Source organism: Berghia stephanieae, chromosome 5 (genome assembly GCF_034508935.2).
Source record: "Berghia stephanieae isolate SIO BIC M18660-M18661 chromosome 5, UCSD_Bste_1.3, whole genome shotgun sequence".
Classification (NCBI taxonomy): domain Eukaryota; kingdom Metazoa; phylum Mollusca; class Gastropoda; order Nudibranchia; family Aeolidiidae; genus Berghia; species Berghia stephanieae.
Window position 1 is genome coordinate 76,152,856 of NC_088364.1, and position 12,500 is coordinate 76,165,355.

Consider the following 12,500-nt stretch of genomic DNA (forward strand, 5'->3'; position numbering starts at 1 on the left):
GGTATGACAGTCGCTTTCGGATCCGAAGGTCCCGGGTTCGAATTTTGCTCGGCGCATAGTTGAGTCCTTGGAAAAGGCTCTTTACTGACATTCTCTCGCCGTCCACAGATGTAAAACGAGTAACTGGCCGTAAACAGCGTTGTCTTTGTTTGAAAAAAAAAAGTAATATCGCCTAAAAAGCGCCATGTTTCTTCCTACATGTTAAGTGTTACTGTTGGTCAGGGACCCCTTGTAAAGTGCTTTGAGCACGTAGAGTGAGTGGATATTGCGCTATACAAAAGCTCGACTTTGCCTGTACAATTTGATTGATTTTGTGTTACACATAACGTTACAAAAAACAAATTATGCCTTTTGCGCCACGATATCATAAGATATCGTCGCCTTGGCATTCCAAAAAGGGATATAGATAACTCATCAAACAAGATGTCTGATGTCAACAGGAATCACCCATGTTGTCCAAGTGAGCAATTTGGGGGTTAATAATCTTGCTCAAGGAAAAAAACGAAAGTGCCTGAAGTGGGGCTCGAACCCGGTCATCCGGATCACAGTGCAATGCCTTATCCACTCGGCCACTTCGCCGTAAATCAGACTTTATTATTACTTCCAGGGAGCGCCGGCAGGCACTCCTGACTACAATCAGAGAGTTAGTAGCAAACAGGTACAGTTGTTATGCCACAATAATTATAATATTTACACAAACACGGTCTTAGAAATCGTGCGGGGCCAATTCCGTGAATTATTAGGGATTGACTGTTGCCGATTTGTAGGCATCTGGTTTGTACATCTCGTGAGTTTTGTATAGATAGTATGCGCTTGGCTAAGAGGCTCACAACATTGCCAAAGCCGGAAGTATAGATAGTTCGAAGATGACGTCACTCAGGTCTTTGTTATTGTTTTTTTTTTTTTGCCATCCGCGTTTATGAGTAATGCTCACTGAACTGTATTCACCTGAATATAAACGTTCATGGAGACACACGTTTTATGTGTTGGTCCGTTATACTTCCGGATGGCAATGTTATGAGCTTCTTAGCCAAGCGCATACTATCTATAACGGGCCAACACACAAAACTATATATAACCATGATCGTTTATAGTCTGGTTATTACAGTTTAGTGAGAATTACTTATAAACGCGGATGGCAAAAAAACAGTAACAAAAACCTGAGTGACGTCATCTTCGAACTATCTATAGTGGATTTTAAAGCCAAAATAATCAGTTCATGTTTTCCGTTTTCAAAACAAATCCTACAGACCTCATGGGAAGGGAGATTATCCAAGTTTTTCGAAAATTAGATAACGTTCAATGCTCTTTCTATTGGTTGAAAAACAACCCCCATCCACGCCCCCCCCCCCACCCCCCTCCCCGCCCATACCCTGCACATACACTGATACTAACACACACACACACACACACACACACACACACATACGCAGACACTTGGTTGAATGTTCACACATAGGGTGATAAGCGTATAGTCTATGTCTCAGATTAAATAATAATAAGAATACAGGCAGACTTGAAAAGGAAATGTTTTAGTTTCAATTTAAAAGAATGAATAGTTGGTTGTTTTCCTGATGGTTCGGGGAATAGAATTGTAGCCATCGTTATGTTATATCATGATACTGAAATCCAAAAGGACTGGCTGTTCGACGTCATTATTTGGTTTTTTGCACCGCCTAGTGAGTTGTCGTTAGTAGAGCCGTAGCCATCGTTATGTTATATCATGATACTGAAATCCAAAAGGACTGGAAACGACGTCATTATTTGGTTTTTGCACCGCCTAGTGAGTTGTCGTTAGTAGAGCCGTAGCCATCGTTATGTTATAGCCTGATACTGAAATCCAAAAGGACTGGCAGTTTGTCGTCATTATTTGGTTTTTGCACCGCCTAGTGAGTTGTCGTTAGTAGAGCTCATGGAAACAAGTTATTTCATTGGTTGAACTCATGAATACAACTCACGATTTGTTTTCTTTTGTGGCAAAAGACTGGCATTTTGACGTGATTTTTTGGTCAGTGTCAGGCCATATTTAAACATATAATTCTCTCCTGACCAGACATTTTCAGGATTTTCCTCTAAACTCCACACCCAACTAACACAAAATATATTTTTTATCACTCAAACATAATATCAGAAAGTTCTTGCGATAAATAATTTCTTTAGCAAAACATGCTCTACAACACATTGTTCATTTTCTTTAAAATGTATGACGTACAAGAGAAATTTGAATAAGAAAGCTTTTGGTTGTATCGTAACGAATGTGACGATTTTTCTATAGTTGGTGAGGAGAGGGTCAAAACACATGACGATTATGTAATGTAATTTAATCTCTCTCTGATTGGTAGCCAGTGCAGTTTGTAGAACATTGGGAGGGAGTGGGACAACAGTTGAGTCCTTGGAAAAGGCTCTTTACTCACATTCTCTCACCGTACTCAGGTGTAAAATGAGTACCTGGCGTTAACAGCGTTGTCTCCGTCGGGAAAAAAATTGTAATATCGCCTAGCAGGCGTCATGTCTCATATCCAGGTTACCTGTTGCTGTTGGTCAGAGACCCTTTGTAAATCGCTTTGAGCACGTTTAGTGGATATCGCGTATATAAAAGCTCAAGTAAAAAAAACAAACTATGTTATTTCTGTTTTTCATTGGAAATACTGAGCATCTGATGATTATCTCATCATATTTTAAATGATTGTATAGATACAGATATTATTTTAATGAATAGTGGATAAAAATTATCGACTGGTGCCTCATTATATATCTAATGAGCAATTTATTTCCCAAGGAGTGGGTCCCAATTATTCCAGCAATCGCCCTCACCCCCCCCCCCCCCCCCCAAAACCACCCCCTCTCCCCTCGATGTCCGACAGGAGACGATTATCGGGAATTGGTTCTTTATATTGGAGAGGGAATGCAAGTTAGCCCCTCTCAGACGCATACTGGATCTTTCCCCAAGCACAGACTGATTGTGATTGAAATTCTGATGGGCCTTGTTCTTAGTTTCCCTGATTTTGGAGGGGACGCAAATACGATTCAATAGTCTGATGTCACGCCGCCCGGCAACGGCGGCCATCTTGGTTCTAAACAAAGAAAATCATTACTTTTTATTCTTCATGCTGGCTAGAACTTTTCACATCTCTTGTGCTTAGAATGTGTAAAAGTCAAAACATGATCAAATTTATGGGGGTTGTTCCTCTGGATACGCTTTTATGCTCGCCGGGAAATATTTCATACGGGTGTCCGCCATTGTTCCGATAGTTTAGAGCCAGTGTTACTAAGTTACCATGCGACTTTAGGAAGGAAGTGACGTTTCGACTGTTGAAGACTATTCTGATGGGCCTTGTTCTCTTAGTTTCCCTGATTTTGGAAGGGAGGCAAATACGATAGGGAGATTTATTAAAATATGGTTCCTGGGCACGGGGTCGTCTGCTTCATCTGAACTGGAAAGATGTTTTCTATATAGATAGTTCGAAGTTGACGTCACTCAGGTCTTTGTTATTGTTTTTTTTTTTTTTGCCATCTATCCGCATTTATGACTAATTCTCATTAAAATGTATTAACCCGACTAAAAACGATCATGGTTACACATCGTTTTGGGTGTTGTTCTGTTATACTTCCGGATGGCAATGTTGTGAATTCCTAAGCCAAGCGTTTAGATAGTATGCGCTTGGCTAAGCAGCCCATAACATTGCCATCCGGAAATGTAACGGACCAACATACAAAACTGTTAATACAGTTTAGTGAGAACTACTCATAAACGCTGATGGCAAAAAAACAATAACAAAGACCCGAGTGACCTCATCTTCGAACTATCTATACTATCTATAAGTAAGAGGAGTCCTGGGATGGAAGCCAAACAAACCAATAAAAAGACCCAAAACATTGCCGTCATGGACTTGTTTAACCCTCTCCTTACCAGCTATAGGAAAATCGTCACATTCGTTATGATGCAACCAACATTTTCTGACTCAGATTTCTCTTGTACATCATAATATTTAAAGAAAATGAACAATGTGTTGTAGAGCATGTTTTACTAAAGAAATTATGTATTTATCGCAAGAACTTTACTGCTATTGTGTTTGAGTGATAAAAAATGTATGTTTTGTATTTTGTGTGACGTTTTGGGGGAAAATCCTGAAAATGGCTGGTAAGGAGAGGGTTAAAGGCAGCCATTCTGCATCAGTTGGGATTAACGGAGTCGCCCACTTGAACTCGTGATGCAACGGTTCGAAGTCTGCAGAGCTTATACTGGAGATGCAGTGTGCTTTGCTTTACATAGCCAGGCCGTTTCAGAACTGCTCACGAGTGTGGAAGGGACTTTTGAAAATCGGGCCCCCATCGTCAAAAAATGATTATGTAAACCGTTGGAAGCTGCATTGAATTCCATATTGATTGCCTGTCGTGTTCATATAATAAACAATAGCCGTGCTTGTACTGTGCAAGGCCGTAGGTCTTTGTTATTGTTTTTTGCCATTCGTGTTCATGAGTAATTCTCACTAAACTGCATTAACCAGAATATAAACGATCATGGTTACACAAAGTTTTATGTGTTGGTCCGTTATACTTCCGGATGGCAATGTTGTGACCTAATTAGCCAAGCGCATACTATCTATAACTTAACAATGGCTATGGATAGACCCACGGGTAAACATTCAAGGTTACACAACATAGTTTTGTATGTTGATATGTTTTATTCGGCTGGCAAAATGTTGTGAGTTTTTGGGGGGGGTTTTTGTTTTTGTTTTTGTTTTTTGTTTTTGTTTTTTTTTGTTTTTGGTTTTTTTTTGTTTTTTTTTTTTTGTTTTGTTTTGCTAAACGCAATGCATCAATAAACCTCCAAGGCTACACATAGATAGTTTTGTGTGTTGGTAGATACGTTATATTCGATAGGTGTATGTTGCGATTCTTTTAACTATACGCAAAGCAATGATAGTAATACGCTTCAACAGTCGTAACGTCACTTCCCTCGTAGTGACTCATGGTAACTTAGTAACTGGCTCTAAACTATCGGAACAATGGCGGAAGCCCTTATGAAATATTTATCCGACGAGCATAAAAGCGTATCCAGAGGAGAAAAAACATTATAAAAAATGATCATGTTTTGACTTTTACACATTCTGATCACAAAACATATGAAACGTTCTAGCCAGGTTGAAGAATAAAAAGTAATGATTTTCTTTGTTTAGAACCACGATGACCGCCGTTGCTGGGCGAGTGACATCATACTATTGAATCCAATAGTACTATAATGACGTCTGGCCGAGTGCAGCCCCATCAACCGAAGGGACGCTCTGCTCTTTGTCGCTTTTATGGAGAATTCAGCTCCTCCTGCATTGTGTAGAATGACGTCATCCGCCTATTGAATTCAATTGGTGTGTTTATGCGTGGCCTTCGTAAAGTTATGGCCTGATACTGACCAAAAAATGACGTCAAAATACCAGCCTTTTCTCACAAAAGAAAACAAATCGTGGGTTGTATTCAATAGTTCAACCAATGAAATAACTTGTTTCCATGAGCTCTACTAACGACAACTCACTAGGCGGTGCAAAAATCAAATAATGACGTCAAACTGCCAGTCCTTTTTGGATTTCAGTGTAAGGCTATAACATAACGATGGCTACGGTCTGATCCACTTACTGTTCTGAATTAATACACACAAAAGAAGTACTCATCGAACACCCCCTCCCCCCCCCCCCCCCTTCCCCCATTTCTTCCAAAAATCAGACCACGGCTCTTAGACAAATGAATGAAACGGCCTCATCTCAGAACTAGAACATCAAGTCACTTGGGACTTAAACTTAAACTGCTCGCTCACGTGCTATTTATTCCAAGGCGCTACTACCTATTTACTTCCTTTTCCCCCACCGACATGACCTGCGGGATTTGAGCACTCTCAAGTTGTGACGAATGGTAATTATAAGCAGGGACCCCATTGGTGTGACTTTAATTGCCGTCGTAACATGCGTGGGTCTCCTGCCTAGCTGGACGGAAATGACTCCAAGATGTGTTTGCTGTAACTGTAACCCGCTGATGCCTCCTGGCCCTAAATAATAACAATAACATAGGCCATGTTTTATTGCTACCAGCGTGTTCTTGCATTCTTAATGTCCAATGCGATAATTATAAAAATCTTGCTTTTATCACACTCAATGTCTAATGTGGGCTAACATTTTTTCTTTTCTTACAACTATGGCCATTTTTAGATGTCAACAACGTTGAAATAAAATTTCAAAAATAAATAAAATAAAATAAATAAAATTCCCTTTATTCATCCCCAAGGCGAAATTCGTATTTAGAGTCTATTCCAAGGGAAGACTAGAATAACCCAGGCGTCAGCCGCAGAGCAGCGCCGCAAAGTGAGCTAGGGCGATGTGACTTGCTCAAGGCCACTCAACGCAACGGCGGATGATTGAACTCGATACCTTTCGGGTAAGAAGCAAAGACCGTACCACTGAGCCACGCTGCCACATCCAGTGAAAGGTTGTCTGTCTACTGACAGGATACCTTTAAGTAAACTATTCACCAATTCTGCTCACCAGATAACTCATTCTAACACACAAAAATATGATATGTAACCTTTACTCACTCAATCCTAGAGATTTTTGCTACTTTTCAAAATAGAATAAATGGCTACCTTATTAAGGAGCTAGAAAAATGTGACCCATCGTCTCAAAACGGTATTATGTCGGAACGAATCAAATGCTTAAAAGCGGAATTTAATGTAAAACTGGTCAAAAATATAAATTGTTGGCATTCGCACCCTAAAATATGGTATCCATTCTCCTCACTAAATCATATAAACTCAACACAAGTCTGATATTTCTGGTTATAAATTCAATTTCCAACAACTTAACCATCCCGACTTAATACCGTTTTGGGGCGAAGGGTCACAAATGATAATGTCTACTCACACTTTTTCCAGGACGTTGACTTTGAATGATCTTTGTATGACGTAGTAGTCAAAGTATTCACTTGATTTAGAGGACCAGAGATTCAGTTTGGAGGTAAATCTTTCAAACCACGAAGGCAATCCAATTGAAAAGCAAATATTATCGGTCCGTACATCTTAGTAGATATTTCTGTGACAAGAGATAAAAACCAAATAAATCAACTTATTGCAAATATCCATTTATATAGCGCATTTCAAAGAATTGATCGTGCTCAGTGCATTGTATTGTGCGGCTATGTGGTCTAGTGGTATGACACTCGCTTTCGGATCGGAAGGTCCTTGGTTCGAGCCTCGCGCTCGGCGCATAGTTGAGTCCTTGGAAATGGCTCTTTACTCACATTCTCTTACCGTACTCAGGTGTAAAATGAGTACCTGGCCGTTAACAGCGTTATCTTTGTCCGAAAAATTGTAATATCGCCTAACAGGCGTCATGTCCCGTCCTACATGTTAAATGTTGCTGTTGACCAGGGACCCCTTGTAAAACGCTTTGAGCACATTTAGTGGATATTGCCCTAATAAAAGCTCTTTTTTTAATGTTTTATTTATTCCCGCAGCATACCAAGTACATTTACATTTCTTACAGTATACATCGCCTGTTAAGCGTCAGTTTTAAACGGAAAACCTCTATAATATCCATTAGCCAGTTTTAACATTCGAGTCAAGAGGTAGTATCTCACTAGAGTACCTTTCCTAAGGACATAATTTGATATTGTTGTCGACATTCAGACACTGACAACTCAACGTCCCTTGTTAATGTTACAAGGGCGTCTGAGCTACCTACCATAATAGATACAATCTATCTTTCTCAGTAAAAAAAATATGATAAACTCTCCCGCCCATCCTCTTCTTCTCTCTCTCTCTCTCTTCTCTCTCTCTCTCTCTCTCTCTCTCTCTCTCTCTCTCTCTCTCTTTCTCTCTCTCTTCTGTCTTTCCTCTCTCTTCTCTCTCTCTTTCTCTCTCTATCTATCTATCTATCTCTCTCTATCTCATCTCTATCTATCTATCTCTCTCTCTCTAACTATCTATCTATCTCTATCTCTCTCTCTCTCTAACTATCCCTCTATCTATCTATCTATCTATCTATCTATCTATCTCTCTCTAACTATCCATCTATCTCTCTCTCTCTCTCTCTCTCTCTCTCTCTCTCTCTCTCTCTCTCTCTTCTTTCATTGATTGTGTGGACAAAGTTAGAGTTAAGAATTCAAAGCACGTTGTAATCATCTGTTTGTGTTTTCAGTGGGAATCTTTAAGTAGAAATGACAACACGTCTACAGCATCTCTGTGTGTTGACCTATTTATACCGGATGTCCATATGGGTTTTGGCTAAAGAAGGCAACAACCTGATTTTAAATGATATCTATTTTGATCTTGAGACTCCAGTGTGCATAATTTAGACAATAGTCCCTTTTCTTTCCTTTTTATGGATTTGTTTTGTTTTGTTTTGTTTTTTGTCTACTTTAATCCTTACGCAGCAAAGAGAGAGAGAGAGAGACACAGAGAGAGAGAGAGAAAAGAGAGAGAGAGAGAGGAGAGAGAGAGAGAGAGAGAGAGATAGACGTTACATTATGTCCACAACAAAAGACCGTTGAAATACCTGGGTGGATTATTTCATTATTTGGAAAGTACAAATAAGTAGAATTTTGGTCTACTATTTTTAAAAGTTAAAGAAATATTTGCTAAAATTATCGATTAACTATGAATCGAAACGACGAAATATATGCAACAAAGAGACTCATTTGTTTGATCTTCAAACAAAAAAGAGTTACTTCAGGGTGACACAGTATAATCAGCTATAATCCACCCACGAAATATAAGGCTTTCATTATCTCTGGGCGGTAAGTAATCTGTGTTTTGATGTCATTATGATGGAGGGGGAAGGGAAAGACCCGCGGTATGGTGAGATTTCATCGTGTGTTTTTCAGTGTTGAAGGCTTTTTGTTCGATGTCGTCAACTCATTAACCCTCTCCTTACCACCCATATGAAAATCGACGGGACATGACGCCTGTAAGGCGATATTACAATTTTTCGGACAAAGACAACGCTGTTTAAGAGCCTTTTCCAAGGACTCAACTATGCGCCGAGCACGAGGCCACAGCCGTTTATTACACTAGAAATCTTTCACTTTAGTTTACTACCGCCTCACCCCAATGGGAACGACCCACCGTCGATGACGGGGAGACCACCGTGTGGTTACGTCATAACAGATGTCCAGAACGTGAAAACTGGCCTATATTTATCCCTGCAGGTAGAATGCACCGCTTGGATTTCATTGTCAGTCAGGCTATAGGACAGATTTCGTAAAATCGACATTTTTACACTGCAATTGCTGACCATACACTTCATCCATATTTTTCTATTGTATATGGATATAACGGCCACATTTTCATCTTTAAGACGCAATTATTTTCATTGATATCAAGAAATGGTGAGTATACTTTATTCTCTCTTGAACAATGTATATTTTTCTATTTAAAATTAACCTAAAAAATGTTTTTAATTGTTTAAAAAATTCAAATTGATGTTATCTGAGTTTTGTTACCCTAACACATGGTAGTAAATATAAGAGTAATAATCTACTTTTAATATAGTATTTATTTCAATGATTTGTAATGACCGGTTTTTGCACAATGAATGTGTAAACACATCTTGTCTAATTCTTTGTTGGCTAACAAAATAGTCCCGTATTCAGACAAACTCCTGAGACATAAGAACACGAATCCAATTGTGATGATAACGTTATTGTTGTTGTTGTGTTTTATGGTGATGATGGTGATGATGATAATGACGATGATGATGATGATGATGATGATGATGATGATGATGATGATGATGATGATGATGATAGCGCAGTTATAGTAGTAATCATAGTAGTAGTAGTAGTAGTAGTAGTAGTAGTAGTAGTAGTAGTAGTAGTAGTAGTAGTAGTAGTTGGTAGTAGTAGAGAGAGAGAGAGAGAGAGAGAAACAGAGAGAGAGAGAGAGAGGGCGGGGGGGGGGGGGGCGGGGAGCGTGTGTGTGTGTGTGTGTGTGTGTAAAACTCGTGTACGCACATTTTTAGCATGGAACGATTTTTATTGCTTGTTCAGTCAAGTTCTCATGATTTCTCTGTGAAAATTGTACTTTAAACCTATAACTTTCACACCAATTTGCCATTCCGTCTTCACGATTCGCACCTTCCCTCGATATTCTTTTACATTGCCCGTTGGTACAGTCAACGGGCGTGAGAAAAGAGGGTAGATAGATATATTATGACATCAAAAAGCGATCTGATCAAAGGTGGCGGATGATTGTTTAACATCGAAAGCCTGGTGGACTGCGCTACAAGGCCGAAGTTTCGAGGGGATATGTGATTTGAGTGGGAGGGGCTTATTTGACTTTGCCGATGACCGACTGGTGGACGATTGAAATTATAATTGTCCTTTTTCAGCAGCCAATTGGAAATGGGTAATTGTAAACATCTGATTGGCGCTTCATGGATAGAAATCAGTTTGGAGGTCATGGGATGAATTTGCTGGAGAGATGGAGTAAATTTGAAATGAATTGAACGTAATTTGGGGCGTTGTCTAGGTGTCAAATAAGACTCACAGACCGGTGATAAATCCTTTTTTTTGGCCGCAAATGCTACAGTAAACTTCTTTCTCTATCTTATTTTTGCTAAAAAATATTTCAGAGTGGGTATATAGGCGGATTCCATTTGAATAACGGTCATTTAGAACTATATTTTAAAGGAAAATTATTACGTTATTATTATTAGCAGGCATCTAGGCGATCACTATCGTATTATTACTAACAATCAATAATATTATTATAACTCTTATAATTACAATTCTTCTTCTTTCTTCTTCTTCTTCTTCTTCTTCTTCTTCTTATTATTATTATTATTATTATTATTATTATTATTATTATTATTATTATTATTATTATTATATCATCATCATCATCAATATCAATAATAACTAATGATTTTTTTCTTTACTCAGATGAATGGTCATACTGAAAACAAGCATTGTCTCAATGCAAATGGACTCTGCCGAATAATCTGTGAAAGGGCTCAAATGAGATATGTGGTCAAAAAACATTTCATGCAAACTGCTCCAGAATTAGCAAGTGAAGTTCCACCAGTGAAAAAAAGAAATCAGAACGTTGGTTAATTAGAAGCTGTTTCTGTGAAATGTAACAATCAGCTGTTCCTTACAATAACCGTGAGGTTTTACGTATGTTAATAAAAAGTATTAATATATAAAATGTGTTAAGATCTAGACGTCTATACAAAGTTCAAAGGAATACTTATAACTTATCTTTACCTATGATTGTCAATTTATTGTAAAATAACAGTTCACTTTGATTATCTGATCATTAATCCTCCCCCCCCCCCCTCCCATCTTTTTCAATGCATTTATCACGATTTTTTATTGTCAAAAAATGGATATTATTTATTTATTATTATTATTATTATTATTATTATTATTATTATTATTATTACAGAGGTGATCAAGAGTAAGATAAATACACTGATCTTATATGATTATTACTAGTATTAGTATTACATCGATATCACGTGTTTCAACTGATTCACAATGATCATTTCTGTTATCCACGATGCTTCGGCTATTCAATAAGCAGACCATTTTCAACAAATTTCCATTTTAAATAGTATTAGCTATCTGCTCAGTTCCTTTTTTTTTGTCGCAGCACTGGAGAGAGAGAGAGAGAGAGAGAGAGAGAGAGAGAGAGAGTGTGTGTGTGTGTGTGTGTGTGTGTGTGTGTGTGTGTGTTTTGGTGTGTGTGTGTGTGGTGTACATAAAACTAATTTATGCAACGTTTTACCACGAAACAATTTTCATTTTACCACCTCAGTTTAATCTCTCATCAGTTCTCTCTGACAATTGAACTTTGAACCTATAACTTTAACACAGCTACGTCATTCCATCTTCACGATTCGCACCTCACCGCGATATTCTTTTATGTTGACTCGTGGTACAGTCAACGGGGTTGAGAGAAGAAGATAGATATTGAGTGACATCATCAAAAGCGATGTGATCAAAGCTGGCGGATGGTTGTGTAACATCAAAGACCAGTGACTGGTCTACAAGGCCTATCATATTCGTGGGTATGTGTGATTTGAGTAGGAGGAGCTTTCTTGACTTTACTGATGGCCGACTGGTGGATAATTGAAATTAGAATTGTCCTTATTCAGCAGCCAATTGGAAATGGGCAATTGTAAAAAGCTGATTAGACGCTCATGGAAAGAAAGCAGTTTGAGGGACATGGAAGGAAATTGCCGGAGAGCGTGGAGTGGGGAGGAGTAAATTATATTGCATGATTTGATAGTAATTTGGGGCGTTGGGAAGTTAAATAAAACTCTCGGAAACAGGTGATGAGTCAATTCTTCGGTCGCAAATGATTCAGTAAAATTCTTTATTCTTTCTTTCTTTCTTTTTTTTAATTTCCTTTCTGTCAGAGTGGACATATAAAGGCGAATTCCAATTTTTTTTTTTTAAACGGGCATTTAGAACGATATTTTAAAGAGAAATTATTGCGTTTACCAAAATTAGCA

At 38.4% G+C, this 12,500-nt stretch overlaps 1 protein-coding gene across 2 annotated transcripts in view; it reads right to left on the reverse strand.

Annotated features, from left to right (window-relative positions):
* The window catches only part of LOC144973622 (uncharacterized), a 459,437-nt gene that overhangs the window by 130,339 nt on the left and 316,598 nt on the right, over nt 1-12,500 (reverse strand). For both annotated transcript variants that reach the window (XR_013645602.1, XM_078916284.1), the window contains exon 3: nt 6,906-7,073. The gene's annotated coding sequence lies outside the window, so the exon portion shown is untranslated. The remainder of the gene's footprint in view (nt 1-6,905; nt 7,074-12,500) is intronic.